The sequence below is a fragment of the Pan troglodytes genome, chromosome 8 (genome assembly GCF_028858775.2).
Source record: "Pan troglodytes isolate AG18354 chromosome 8, NHGRI_mPanTro3-v2.0_pri, whole genome shotgun sequence".
In the NCBI taxonomy this organism is placed as follows: Eukaryota; Metazoa; Chordata; class Mammalia; order Primates; family Hominidae; genus Pan; species Pan troglodytes.
Window position 1 is genome coordinate 92,089,005 of NC_072406.2, and position 14,108 is coordinate 92,103,112.

The 14,108-nt window shown below is 38.4% G+C and overlaps 1 protein-coding gene and 1 non-coding gene across 31 annotated transcripts in view; one reads left to right on the forward strand and one right to left on the reverse strand.

The window, feature by feature from the left end:
* LOC738010 (NUT family member 2D) overlaps positions 1-7,258 on the reverse strand; it is a 28,903-nt gene extending 21,645 nt beyond the window's left edge. The window contains 2 exon segments of the mRNA XM_063781929.1: positions 5,180-5,238; positions 7,146-7,258. The gene's annotated coding sequence lies outside the window, so the exon portion shown is untranslated.
* Positions 7,259-7,305: 47 nt separating this feature from the next.
* LOC112204612 (uncharacterized) overlaps positions 7,306-14,108 on the forward strand; it is a 229,242-nt gene continuing 222,439 nt past the window's right edge. For 27 of the 30 annotated variants that reach the window (XR_010146957.1, XR_010146954.1, XR_010146955.1 and 24 more), the window contains exon 1: positions 7,306-7,445. This is a non-coding gene — a transcript (uncharacterized LOC112204612). Of the gene's footprint in view, positions 7,446-11,974; positions 12,034-14,108 lie in introns of all 30 variants that reach the window. The other 3 variants (XR_010146970.1, XR_008537430.2, XR_010146971.1) reach the window with 1 other exon arrangement.

Below are 14,108 nucleotides of genomic sequence, written 5' to 3' on the forward strand. Positions count from 1 at the left end.
TAATGACCATTTCTGTAATGATGAGCTTTTTTTCACACGTTTTTGGCCACATAAATGCCTTCTTTTGAAAAGTGTCTGTTCATTTCCTTCACCCACTTTTTGATGGGGTTGTTTTTCTCTTGTGAATTTGTTTAAATTCTTTGTAAACTCTGGATATTAGTCCTTTGTCAGATGGACAGATTGCAAAATTTTTTTCCCGTTCTGTAGGTTGCCTGTTCACTCTGACGGTAGTTTCTTTTGCTGTGCAGAAGCTCTTTAGTTTAATTAGATCCCATTTGTCAAGACATTTCTAACCAGCAACAGGTCCAATATCGGAGTGAGTATGTTCTGATGCACAGGGCAGCAGTGTTTAAGGATATATTCTCTTCATGGAGTAACATCTAACTCAAACTTTAATGGTAACGCTTTAAATCTTTCCAAGCTCTGAAAGCAATTTCTTCTGCTTAATTGCTTTTTGGGGACTGTAATACATGTGGGCATTCTTACTCTAAATAGAATTCTCTGCATTTATGTTCAACATTTCTTTTATGGCCACTTAAGTGACTTTTCTCTGGTTATTTATGCAATATAGGTGACAATCTTATTTGGTTTTCTATTTGAATATTCTGTAAAAGCTGAATAACACAAAATACGACACAAACATGCAGATACATATACAAACACTTACTGTATTTTATTCAATTAGTAAGTGTGTTCACTTAAATTCACACACAACTATACCTATAGGCATGCCCACACATACACACACACATACACACACACATACACTGTTCCTCATTCTTATTTCCTTTATCTGTACTTGGTTTAGTTATGGCTTTTTTTTTTTGCCTCTAACACTTTAATTTTAAAAAGAAAATTAAAATAGGTTATTGGGATCAAAGATATAAGCTTTTTGTTACTTTGAATGATTTTTGTAATTCAGAATATGCACTTGTTATTTCAGCTCTTATTTTTATAATTATTGGAAGAGTTCATCTAATTACCCTATAAATCCCTGGAGAAAGGTGGCCACCATATACTTTATTTCTTGGTTATATGTATAAAAATCAGTAGGCAATGTAAAAATGTTTTTGTGTGAATTTATGTGAGTTATAATTCTAATTCTATGTCAATATTCACCTCAGATTACCATATGAAAGCTCAGTCACCAACTATGCCTCATACTGAAATACCCACTGATTAAATCAGTTGACAACCAGCTCCTATCGTACATTCAAATCACCAGGATCAATAGAATATTTTCTTATTATCCAGATTCTCAATCCACTGCTTCTACTCACAAACTTCTTCCCCACGATAAACATACACACACACATGCACACACACATAGACATCTCCCAGATAAATTCTTATGGTCATACCAAGGTAATCCCACTGCTTCCATTTATTAAATAACTGATTGAAAATATTTAAGTGAGAAAAATGGTTGTGTAAGAGTAATATTGTTAGCAGTTGCTAAAACTGAATGTCTATGTGCCTTCAAAATTCATATGGTGAAACCCTAGTCCCCATTGTGATAGTATTCAGTGGTGGGCCCTTGGGAAGTAATTAGTTGGTGAATGAGATTAATACTCTTATAGGAAGAGACATCAAAGAGGTAATCTCTTTCTCTCAGTCTCTGCCATGTCAGTATACAATGAGAAAATGGCCATGTGCAAACAAAGAAACAGGCCCTCATCAGTCACTGGATGTGCAAGCACCTTTATCTTAAATTTTCCAGCCTCCAGAACTGTGAGAACACGCGTTTTCTGATTAAGTCACCCAGTCTACGGTAATTTGTTTTAACAGCCCAAAGTAACTAAAACAGCAATTATCTCATGAATTTAGAAATGGTCTGTGTACAGATTATCAGTAATTAATTTTGGAAAATTTACTTATTCTTTTGTAAATCTCAGTTCTCACTAAAGAATAAGGATGATAACAATACCGTATCCCCAGCATGTCCATAAAAATTAAATGGTAGAATGAATCTAAAAAGCCCGATGTATAATGGGTATAAAGTATTCAGTACATGCTGTTATATACTTCTTTTCCCCTTTACGAGAACATGCAATATGGTCTGATGAGGTCTTTTTAAAATTGTTCACAATAATTGACATTTTACAAGTCATATCAAATGATACTTTTTGCCAAACCTGGTCTCTGGCTTGATCAGTTTTATTTTACATTTGAAATTTGTACTTAGACTTACGGGACTACTTTCTTCCATGAAAGATCTAATACCCTACAACCAAACACTTCATTATTTGGAGTTAAAAAGTGAAATTCTTCGATTATATCTAAGCTAATTTAAGTATTTTAAGTATATAATGTTTAACTGTTAAGTAGTTTACTTCAATTATTAAAATGACTGAGTCAGAGTAACTGATTATACTTCCTAGGCACACTAGGCCAGATGTCAAGAATCAAGGACTTCATTTTCAGAGCTGGCACTCATTAGCTCTGGGTTTGGAGAATTCACTTATTCTCTTCATTCTTTCTGAATAGTTTAGCATTGTTTTCTAGAGGTGATTGAGTTTAAATGCACTATTTGGAGGCTCATAGGTTCCATTCTTTTAGGGAAAATAATTTTGAAAAACAAAGAGAATAAAAAACTCTAGGTCAAAAGAGATCTATGGCTGTCTCATAGCAAGAGTGAAACACTGAGATGCCTACGTGGTATATAAATATTAAAATAAAGCAAGCAAGCTGACTGTGAAAAACAACAGCTAAATTATGGCAATAAATGAAAAATGCCAGTAATATCTCTACTGGGGACACTATGGAATGGTGGGGACTGAGGATAATTAGAGAAGACAACCCGCCTACACATGGCAGCATCTACTAAGACTTATGACTCTGTTTATGAAGAATATGAGTAAAGGTCCTGATATTTAAACACATACCAAAAATTAAGATGTTCATGTGAAATGTTCTTTTTTTTGTATTTTGCTAATTTGATTTTTTTAAAATAATAATATTTTTTATTCAAACAAATATATTGTCAGCTTAAAGGCCACTAGTTTCTTACCTATTAAAATCTGCTTTTCAGTTTGATGCTTGAATTTTTTCTATGGCATCACAAGTAAGTTATTGGTTATACATGAACAAATGCATGAATGGAATTATTATTACTTTCATTAACAAATGCTTTTACATATGTAAAATTTTCATCTTTGAAAGCTATTTTACGTGTTTTTACAGAACTATCCTCTCTTCCATGATACATCTTTGTTAATTCTGTTTCTTTAAGTAACATTGAAGATATTTATTTTTCTGTTTTCATATATCACATTCTTATTCCACTAAAATACCTACATTTTCTTCAGTTATGTATGATTGGATTTTTTTAACCATCCAGATACATGTCTTTTGACATAATAGAATCTTTTTTATTCTTAGGATGAAAGAGCTACACCATAGTACAAAAAACTTATTAATTTACTATATCACAGCTACTATGGTGTGGTATGTAAATTAAGTTTATGAAAATTTATGATTATTCAGATTAAGTCCTGCATATGTAATGTTAAGATTTTTTTACTTTAGTTTTCTGAGAACTTGATTTACTAAAAGGTAAATAAATCACACTAGGATGATTATAAATATATCATTATTATTTTAAAAGGTATGCCCCAGTCCCCTTCTTACTGTTGGATAAGCTCATTCTGAAACCACAGTTCCAGACTCTTCTCCTGAGTACAATAAACGTATTTTAAAGCAGTGGTAAATATTTGCTTTGTCTGCAACTCCATCTCCAACAAGTAATTTGTTCAACAATTGTCATTATGAAGTGGATGTCCTTTACATCAGCTCCCTAGATTTTTTCAAGGCCATTGGTGCTTCACAACATTTTTTCAGAGGTTACATTCTAGTCACTTTCTTTATTGTCCATTCAAAACACTTGCTGAGACCTAGGGTGTCAGATTCTATTTTGCCTGTTATTTGACATTCCCTTCTCTTCGCAGGCCATTTAGCTACATATTTCCTATTGGACTATCTGCTTTGGCATTTAGTAAATAAATACCGTAAGTCACTGAAGGTATGGGAAGAAATATTGAGTCATAGATACCATTTTCTCTTAGGGAATTTTCCTCTGAAGGCTTGCAAGTGTGGTATAGTTCAGTGTAGTGCTACCAGCTTCTGTTCTGAGGACACAGCTAATTGGGTTGATAATCCAAGATAATTTAAACAGATTATTTAACCTTTTTATGTTAGTGTTTCTATTTTGTATAGTGGTTATAATAAAACCATTTACTACTTAAGATTAAGATCTTCATAGATCTGAAGAAATATTGTACTAGAATGCTTAGTGAAAAATGTCTGACACATAATAAATACTCCATACATTTTGGCCTTTGCTCTCATTGTTATTTTTACCATCAGCTCTCTATCTCACCCTTGAAACCCGGCTCAGCCCCTGTGGAACTGTAGTATATCACCCCTGTCCCACAACGAAGACCTAGACGATTTACCCTTACATGGTTCCTGTATCCAAGGTCCCAGAAAGGTAGAAGGGGGAAATGTCACAATAATATTCAAAATATCTGAAAGCAAACTGCTATTGTTTTAGTTTGAGAATAGAGCTTGATAGAATTTGACATTGTATTTCCCTAAAATATTAAACTTGTATACTCTCAACAGTTATATTATAAATATTTATTCAGGTATGGTCAAAATTTATCCATATTAATGATAATTATTTAAATGCTCTTTAGCTGTTCATCACCATATTAATACTAGGAATAATGACGGCTAATTTTAATTGAGTACTTCCTAACTGTGGCCCAGTTACAGTAAAATAAACACTATTAGATACACTCCATCGATTATTACAGCAAGTCTATGAAACATACTGTATTACACAGCCAGTATTAGAAATGAAAAACTCATGGGAAGGATATGTATAAAACTTGCTCAAAGTTACCCAGCTAATAAGTGGCTAGGACACGATTAAACACCTATGTAGTTTTCTTTTCTGAGCTGAAATCCTAAATCCTTGGCTGTATGGCCCCTCATTCAAAAGTCCTCAACTGGCTAAAATTTATATAACAGAAAATTCACAGAATCATTTCCTTCTACTTTTCCACTACCAGGGCTGTTAACAGTCCCAAGCAAAAGGGCAAAAATTTTTTCTACTTGAGATAAGAAAAATATAGAGTGTGACAGAAGGTATTCTACCAATATAAAAACACTTTACCAGGAAAACTGAGAAGGGGGCTGTTAACCTTCCGGGAAATGTAGGTCTTCAGTGGATTCCTGTTAGAGACATAAAAACGTAGAGAGAAGACTTTCAGTTAAAAGCCTCCTCCCTTCAGCAAAGTATATTCTGATTCCATTATCGTGTTAGGCTCCTATATAGTTATAAGTAATCCCATGCGGTTTTAGAATTCTTAAATATTCACACACATAGTCATCTGAAAATGAATAAATCCATGAATGACTAAACAAAATTTATTCCTACATCATTTTCAATATCCTTAAATTATGCTTACATCCTTAAATTGGTTGCCTCATTCTGAAAGCACATAGTCTGTAACTCATAAAAAACACCTGTCGGCCGGGCACGGTGGCTCACGCCTGTAATCCCAGCACTTTGGGAGGCCGAGGTGGGTGTATCACCTAAGGTCGGGAGTTTGCGACCAGCCTGACCACCACGGAGAAACCCCGTCTCTAATAAAAACACAAAAAATTAGCCGGGCGCGGTGATGCATGCCTGTAATCCCAGCTACTTGGGAGGCTGAGGTAGGAGAATCACTTGAACTTGGGAGGCGGAGGTTGCGGTGAGCCAAGATCGTGCCAGCCTGGGCAACAATAGCAAAACTCCGTATCACAAAAAAAAAAAAAAAAAAAAAAAAAAAAAAAAACCACTAAATAATTCATTTAGTATGGGAGAGTGTGAGGAAGCAGAAAATTAAAAAAAAAAATAGACCAGCAATAATATCACTTTTTCATGAATTTGTTAGTTCTTTCTGAGCTCCACTTACAGTTACTTTCCCATTCTTCCCTGCACACCGTCAACACATAAGGACTCAAATTAAGATGATGTATATGTTTACACTCCAACATTTTTTTTTTTTTTTTTGTGAGCATGGGGCCGTATTTTAATACAAGAAAGACATTGCTCTAGAACATGGCTCGCCTTCGCTTCAGGGCCTAGCAGTTTATTTTAGCCATAAGGGTAAGGGAGCAGGTCAGAAATGACTTTTAGTGTAATCCTATCTGTAATTAAAAATAGAAATGCTGTCATAAGATCAAATGTTATCAAAAATCAGTATTTAAAATTAAATTTACCCCCAAATTTCTTTCAAAAAAAATTTGTAATGTTCTTTTTCAGTGAAGCCTTTGCACTGCTAGAGCTGAACAATGTGATCAATCGGCTTGTTGAATAATCCTGCACAGTAGGTATTCCGCTGAAGCGAACTAGCTGGGGGCTCGAGAGCGAAAGACACAGATGGCCCTGCCGCCCCTCAAAGAGTCGGATGGGCGCGCCCGTCCCCGGTGCATCAAGAGGCTGGCCCGGCCAGGGGCGAGCGGCTGGCACCGAACCCCGCGCACCTCGCCGCGGGCGGGGCTGGGCCGTAGTCGGCTCGATTTAAGGCTGGTATCCAAGGCTGCGGCCGGTCAGGCGAAGCGAGGCGAGGCGACGTGAGCGAGGGTGCTTAGGGAGAACAGCCGCTGGCAGCTCAATGCTGGGTGGCTAACGCTCGACGGTGCCCGGCAGCAACCCGGCCGGCAACCCGGCCGACAACCCGACCCGGATCCCGAGCTGCGTCGCGGACCATGCCGCGGGCCCGTCCCGGACTACGACTCCCGACGGGCTCTGCGACTGCTCCGGGGCGGCCCAGCGTGCACTGCGCCGGCCAGTTTGACAGCCGGGCGCCCTACTCGGCTAGCTCAGCTCCCAGCCAGGGACGCTGGCCTTCTCGCGGCTTTCCCCCGATGTCTCTCTTTATTCCAGCTGCCTGAAACTCGGTCCCACGAATGGCAGGCAGCGTCCAAAATTCAACCCCGTAAAGCCAGCACCAGCCAATAAAGCGCACGGATGGAGGCCACGTGACAGCAGTGGGCCGGCCCTCCGGCTGAGCCCTGATCTCTATGGTTTCCGCGGCTCGCTAGAAGGAGTGTGGTCCACTGGTGGACTCCCTACATTCTTCCTCCATTACCTCACTGCCTCCGGTGGCTGCTGGGATACCGGAGGACTCGGGTCCCGGCTCGACTCAGTCTTCCAGCCGCCCGGGGAATACCTCTAGTTCTTCCCGGCCGCCGCCGCCTCCGCCCCGCCGCTTCCTCCTCCGCCGGCCGGCCTCCTTCGCCCCGCCCCGTCCGCGCAGCGCGTCCGGCCCGCCCGCAGGCCAGCTTCTCTCGGGAGCCCCCACCCAGGCTCATGGCTCCATGAAGCAAGAGGAGGAGGCAGAGCGCGAGAGGTCCCGTCCGCCCCAGCCGCGTCTGGGCCAGGAGAAAAGGTGGGAAACTCGGGCTGCGCCGCACCCTTCTCTCCGCTGCCGGGCCAGGCCTCCCTCGGTCCGCCGCCGCCTTGCCCGCCGGGCCTGTTCTCGCCGGGGCGGGCGGCGGGGCCGGGAAGAGACCCCGCGGTCCTGGGGCGAGGGTCCGGGGGCAGCGTGGGGGAGGGGTTCCGGGCGGCGGGCGGGGCCTCAGGCCATGTCCCAGCGGAGGGGAGGGGGTCGGGAGGCACTGCCGGGGAGGGGCGGGCGGCGCCGTGCCCCGGGCCGCGAGGCTCGGCTCCCGCTCCTGGTCCTTGTCTGCACTCTCTCCAGGAAGCAGGCTCGCTCGCTGTAATGTTTGGTGGTCTCCGGCGCCGCCTGGTGGCCCCTACCCACCGTCCCGCCGCCCCGCCGCCCCCTCCCCCGCCCGGCGTCTGGATTGCACCCCCGCGGCTCGGCCCAAGCTGCTCTACCTGTCGCTCCATCGTCTCCCCAACTCCCCAGCGCCCCGGACCCTCTTTCCTCATACCCTCGTTTCTCACCTTTCACCCTGTCCCTCGGCCCGCTTTTCCCGTCCCCGCTCTGTCCTGTCGTTTTCTTAACACTCTTCACAGGCGCACTTCCTCCTCCTCTTCTCTTTTTCCCACCCCTACCCTTGGGCCCTCCTTCCTTAACCTCCGCTGGCCCCCCATTCCATGATCCGTCCACCTGACACGCTGGGTTTCATGCCTCTCTTTCCCAGGCTGTGGGTTGTGCCCTTCACTCCTTGCCCTCCTCCATTCCCTGTCCTGATCTGAACTCCTCTCCTTGCCACGCTCCCTCACCCTTATCCCTCTGCACACTCCAAAATTTTTAAAGAAAAAGGAGAGAGAGAAAAAAAAGGAAAAGAAAAGAAACCCAAAAGGGAAAATATAGCTAAGGTGAACTGGTGAGTTTCTACTCAGAATTCTTATTATTGAGTATGATGTATTTTGTTTTCTTAACTTATGTATAATGAAAATGGAAGAGAAGAATTATAAATCATAGTTCATTTTTATGATTAGTACATAAAAAAATTTGAGTCTTTCTTGGCATCCATTACTTTATCTTAAAAACACAGAGTATTTACTTTTTGTGTGGCAAAGGAGGCCTAATGGGGAACCTTGACCTTCATCTCAACTTGACAGTAAAAAGGTGCTCCTTCCTTCCCCTTTTGCTTGCCATGTGTCTGAAAAAGACTAGTAGCAAGAATATAGAAAGAACTTTCAAAACTTAAGAGTGAACAAAGTCAAATTAGAAAGTGGGCAAAAGACATGAATATACATTTCACTGAAAAGAATATATGTTTGGAAAATCAGAGCATGAAAAGACGTCAACATCATTAACCATTAGGGAATGAAAAATTAAAACCCCAATGGGATTTCAATATATACCCAATGGAATAGTTACAATAAAAAATAATGACAACACTGAGTGCTAGCAAGGCTGCAAAGAAACTACATAACTGCTGCATGGTTGATGGGAATGTAAAATAACCAAGCCATTCTCTAACAATTTGATACTTTCTTTAAAAAGCAAACTAACAGTTTAACAGGCAATGACTTTATGACTCAGTGATTTCACTCCTGGGCATTTACAGCAGAGTAATTTTTAAAAACCACGTTAATTCAAAAACTTTACACAAATATTCAGAACAGCTTTATTTTTAATAACCCCAAACTGGAAACAACCCAGAAATTTTTGAAGGGGTGAATAAGTTTAAACAAAATGTATTACATTCATGCAATGAAGCACTACTTAGCAACAAAAAGAAACAAGTTATTGATATAGACAACAACTTCCATAAATTTTCAGAGAATTATGCTGAGTAAATAAATCTGACCACAAAAGATTATATGATGTAGAATTTCCCTTGTAGAACATTACTGAAGTGACAAAATTATGAGAATGGAGGAAAGATTAGTGGTTATCAAGGGTTAAAGATGAGGTGAAAAAGAGGAAAATAGATGTGGCTAGGAAAGAACAACATGAGGGATTCCGTGGTAATGGAAATATTCTGTATGTTGACTATATCAATCTCCACATATTGGTTATGATATTGTACTATACTTTTGCAAGATGTTACCACTGGGAGAACTGAGATAAGGTTACAAGAAATCTCTCTATATTATTTCTTATAACTGTAAGTAAATCTACAATTATATCAAAATTTAAAGGTTATTTTAAAAAGAGAGTTCTTAAATTAATAATTCTTTCTCCCAACCTTAGAAATTAGAAAAGGAAGACTAAACTGAGCACAAAGCAAGAAAAACAAAGAAATAATACAGATTAGAGCAGAAATCAATCAAACAGAAAATAAAACAAAAAACAATAAAGAAATTTAAAGATCCAAAGTTTGAATCTTTGAAAAGATAAACAAAATTGAGAAATACTTCGATGATGAATAATAAAAAAGGCCGGGCATGGTGGCTTACGCCTGTAATCCCAACATTTTGGGAGGCCTAGGCGGGTGGATCACTTGAGGCCAGGAGTTCGTGACTAGCCTGGCCAACGTGGTGAAACCCCATCTCTACTAACAATACAAAAATTAGCCAGGCATGGTGGCGGGTGCTTGTAATCCCAGCTACTCAGGAGGCTGAGGCAGAATTACTTGAACCCAGGAGGCGGAGGTTACAGTGAACCCACATCCTGCCATTGCACTCCAGCCTAGGCGACAGCAGCAAAACTCTGTCTCAAAAAAGAAAAAAAAAAAAAAAAGAAAGAAAAAAGAGATAATGTGTTGATCACCAAAATCAGGAGCAAAGGTTACTACTACCAATCCTCCCCCATCCCATCCAAATATATGAATTATAAGGGAAATACTATGAAACACTTTGTGACCACAAATTATACAACTTATATTTAAGGTAGAAAGTCTTAAAAATATATAAATTACCACAGCTGAAATAAAAATGAATAGAAAATCTGAATAAATATGTCAAATTAGCAATTAAAAGTCTTTCATAAGGAAATATACAGGACCACATGACTTCACTGGTAAGTTATTTTGCATATTCAATGAAGAAATGATACACATACTCAGAAAATAGAAAAAGAAACTTCCCAATTCATGTTATAAGGCCTATATTCAAAAGCAAAAATGAAAAAAGAAAGAAAAAGAAATTTTTAAAAAGAAAAAATAGAAATTAAATTACAGATCAATATACCTCACAGATATAGACACAAAAATCTCCAATAAAATATTATCAAACTAAATTCAACCATATATAAAAATGATTGCACTCCATGACTAAGTGAAATTAATCCCAGAAATGCAAGACTGTTTTTGTATTTTAAATACAAAATGTAATGTAATATACTATGTTATAAAATGAACTAAAATGAAATGATTATCTCAATGATGCAGGAAAAGGATTTGACAGAATCTAATGTGAATTAATAAAAAAAATAGAATGGAAATTCTTCAACCTGATAGAGGACATCAACAACAACAACAACCAAAAACACTACATTTTACAGCATAGCTAATGGTGAAAGACTGGATATTTGCCCCTCAAAATTGGTGACGTGCCAAAGATGTCTATAAAATTTACTCTCCCTAATTCTATCCAATATTGCACTGGAAGTTACAGTCAATACAATGAAGAATACATCAATAAAGCCATCAGGAAATGGAAGTGGCTGGGCTCAATAGCTCAGGCCTGTAATCCCAGTGCCTTGGGAGGCCAAGTCAGGAGGCTTACTTGAGGCCAGGAGTTCAGAACCAGCCTGGGCAACAAAGACAGATCCTCTTCTCTATGAATTTATTTATTTTTTTAAATTAGCCAGGCATGGTGGCATTCACCTCTCAGTCCTAGGTACTCAGGACGTTGAGGCAGGAAGGTCACTTGAGCCAGGAGTTCAAGGTTGCAGTGAACTATGATTGCAAGTTACTGCACTCCAGCCTGGTAGATAGAGAAAGACACTCTCTCTCTTAAAAAAATTAAGAAAATAATTATATTCACAATACTATACAAATAAACCCTTGGAAATACATTTAGCAAAATACGTGTAAGAATTGTATGCTGAAAACTAATAACCTAAGCAAATGGAAAATCATTCCATGCTCATGGATTGAGAGACCTACTATTGTTTTTCTAGTAATTCTCCCATCATAGATCTATAGATTTAATACTATTGTTACCTTACATTAGCCATATTATATGAACATAAATATTTCATTTGTGAGCCTCATATCTAATTATTTGTTATTTACATATAATTATTTTAATATGAGCTCTTTGAAAAGCACTTTAAAAATGGTTCCCTGAGACCTTGGTTTTCAAGTTCTAATTAAACTATTCAATATGAACTAGAAAATTTAGTAAACAAAGTGTCATCTTCTGCCTCATTATCTTTTTATTTGGAAAACTGTGTTAGACTCCAAGGTATTCTCTCCTTACTTCAATGTAACAGAAGTAACCAGTTTAATTGTTCAGAACCTGACATTTATTTAATCATGCCTTCTTAGTGTTCAGGTTTATTGTCTTCAATGACTGGATGCCAATCTGCTTCCTTTTTGACTTTCCTAGGCTCGGATTCATCAGATTCTCTACTTGCGTCATTTGCAATGGAAAGACCCTCCCACAGGGTAGAGGTTATTCATTCTCTCTCTCTCTCTCTCTCTCTCTCTCTCCCCACCACAATTTTTGCCAAGAGCAAGTCAGGTTTTTGGTCAAGCTAGGTTTTTACTGCATGCTTTCCTTCAACTAAGTGTGAAAGAAATCTATTAAATAATATTTAATTTGGTCTCAAATGTGAACCATACTCTCCAACCTAGTATTTCTACCAAATAACCATGAACTGAAATTTACTTCATAGTTTTGACCTTCATAAATTGTTTGGTTCCCCATTTATCTCCAATTCTTATATGTTTTTAAATTATTGATATCAACTCTGGAGAAAAGAATAAGTCTTACACCCGGCATAACAACAGGTACAATTAAAGAAGTATGTTCCTTAACATGAGAAGAATGTTAACCCATTTCAATCACAAGTATTTGATTTTTCCATGAGTAACACTATGCTATGCATTGTGGAGTTTACAGAAGAGTTGAGATATGATCCTGACTTCGTGGTATATAATTTCATTTGATAGGGCAAGGCATATGTAATACAATAAAGATCTAGATGTTACTGATGTACATGAGAGCCTTGTGGGCTGAGTTCCCTTATAGAAGTGGAGTTTGTGCAATCTTGAAAATGGGTAGCATCTGGATAAGAAAAGAATCAATCAAGTAAGAGAAATGTCCCAAAATTGCTTCCACAATGTCAGAACAGCTTCCTTCAGGAAAAGCTACATAGACATTTAAATTTAAAATTATAGCATCTTACAAACAAATATATAAATACCATTTACTTTTATGTCTAATACATTTAGAGAAAGTATCTAAGTCAATGTTAAAAATTCTATTTCAAATCCTCGCATGCATCTCCTTTCACTAATTAAATAATAGTGAACCGTGTTTTGAAATCATCAGACACTTCAAAATTAGTTTTCTTTTCAAATAATGCAACGTAGTAAAATGTGGACTTGCAAAGTTCTTATTTTACTGTGATTCTTCTATGAAAATAATGTAGAACTATTTAAAATTTTTCCTTAAATTTTCCACAAGTGTAAAGTAGGTAAAACACCACAAGCAATATTTGCTGAATTATTACAATGTATTACATGTCTTTTACTTAATATGAGTTATACACTGAGAACTTTTTTTTCACAATAATTCTCCGAGATGAAGATAAAGTGGATGAAAACTTGAAGTAAAGATGTATTCACCCTACAAGACTTAATAGTGAGACTGCGCTTAACTCAAGATTGCGTTGGCCAAGGGATTAAAGAGGCAGAGGAGAAACTGCTTCCAATGTTGTTTCCCAATAAATCAATAAAACTTGTCAGGGGTTTTCATCCAAGGAGAGAGTAACACTAACCTCTATCTTCATGTATACATTTTTTCCAGGCTTTTGGAGCTTGTCAATGATTCCCAAACTTGGCTTTATATTAGACTCACCCAGAGACCCATTAAAATCCCAATGTCACCAGGCATGGTGGCTCACACCTGTAATTCAAGCTACGTGAGAGGTTGAGGCAGAAGGATCCCTCAAGCCCAGGAGTTTGAGGCTGCAATGAGCTATGATCATGCCACTGTACACTAGCCCAGGTGACAGAGTGAGACCCTGTCCCCTTCTCCCCCAAAACCCTGATGTCCAGGTTATCAAATTAGAATTTTTGAAGGTAGGATTGAGGCAGTGCTACTAAAAGCAAAGACAAAAAGAAGCAAGCAAGCAAACCACTTGATTCTAATATGGAACAAAGGTTGAGAATCACCAGATAGAAAAAGAAAACAAATTCATCAATACTGATCGTCTATTACCTTTAAATAACCTAGATCTCAAGAGATCCCAATATACAAAAGCTTTGGCTAGGACCTGAGAATCTATTATAATTAGCATTTTCATTAATCTTAATATCTCACTCATATCATGCACAAAATTCAATGTAAGATGGATCACAGACCTAAATATGAATGCTAAAGCTTCTAGAAGAATACTTTGAGGAACATCATAATGATCTTGGGTGAGATAAATAATGATTTTTTTTTCTAGAGCAGAAAATGTATTAAACATAAAATAAAAATAGTGTTAATGTTTTTACTATATTAAACTTAT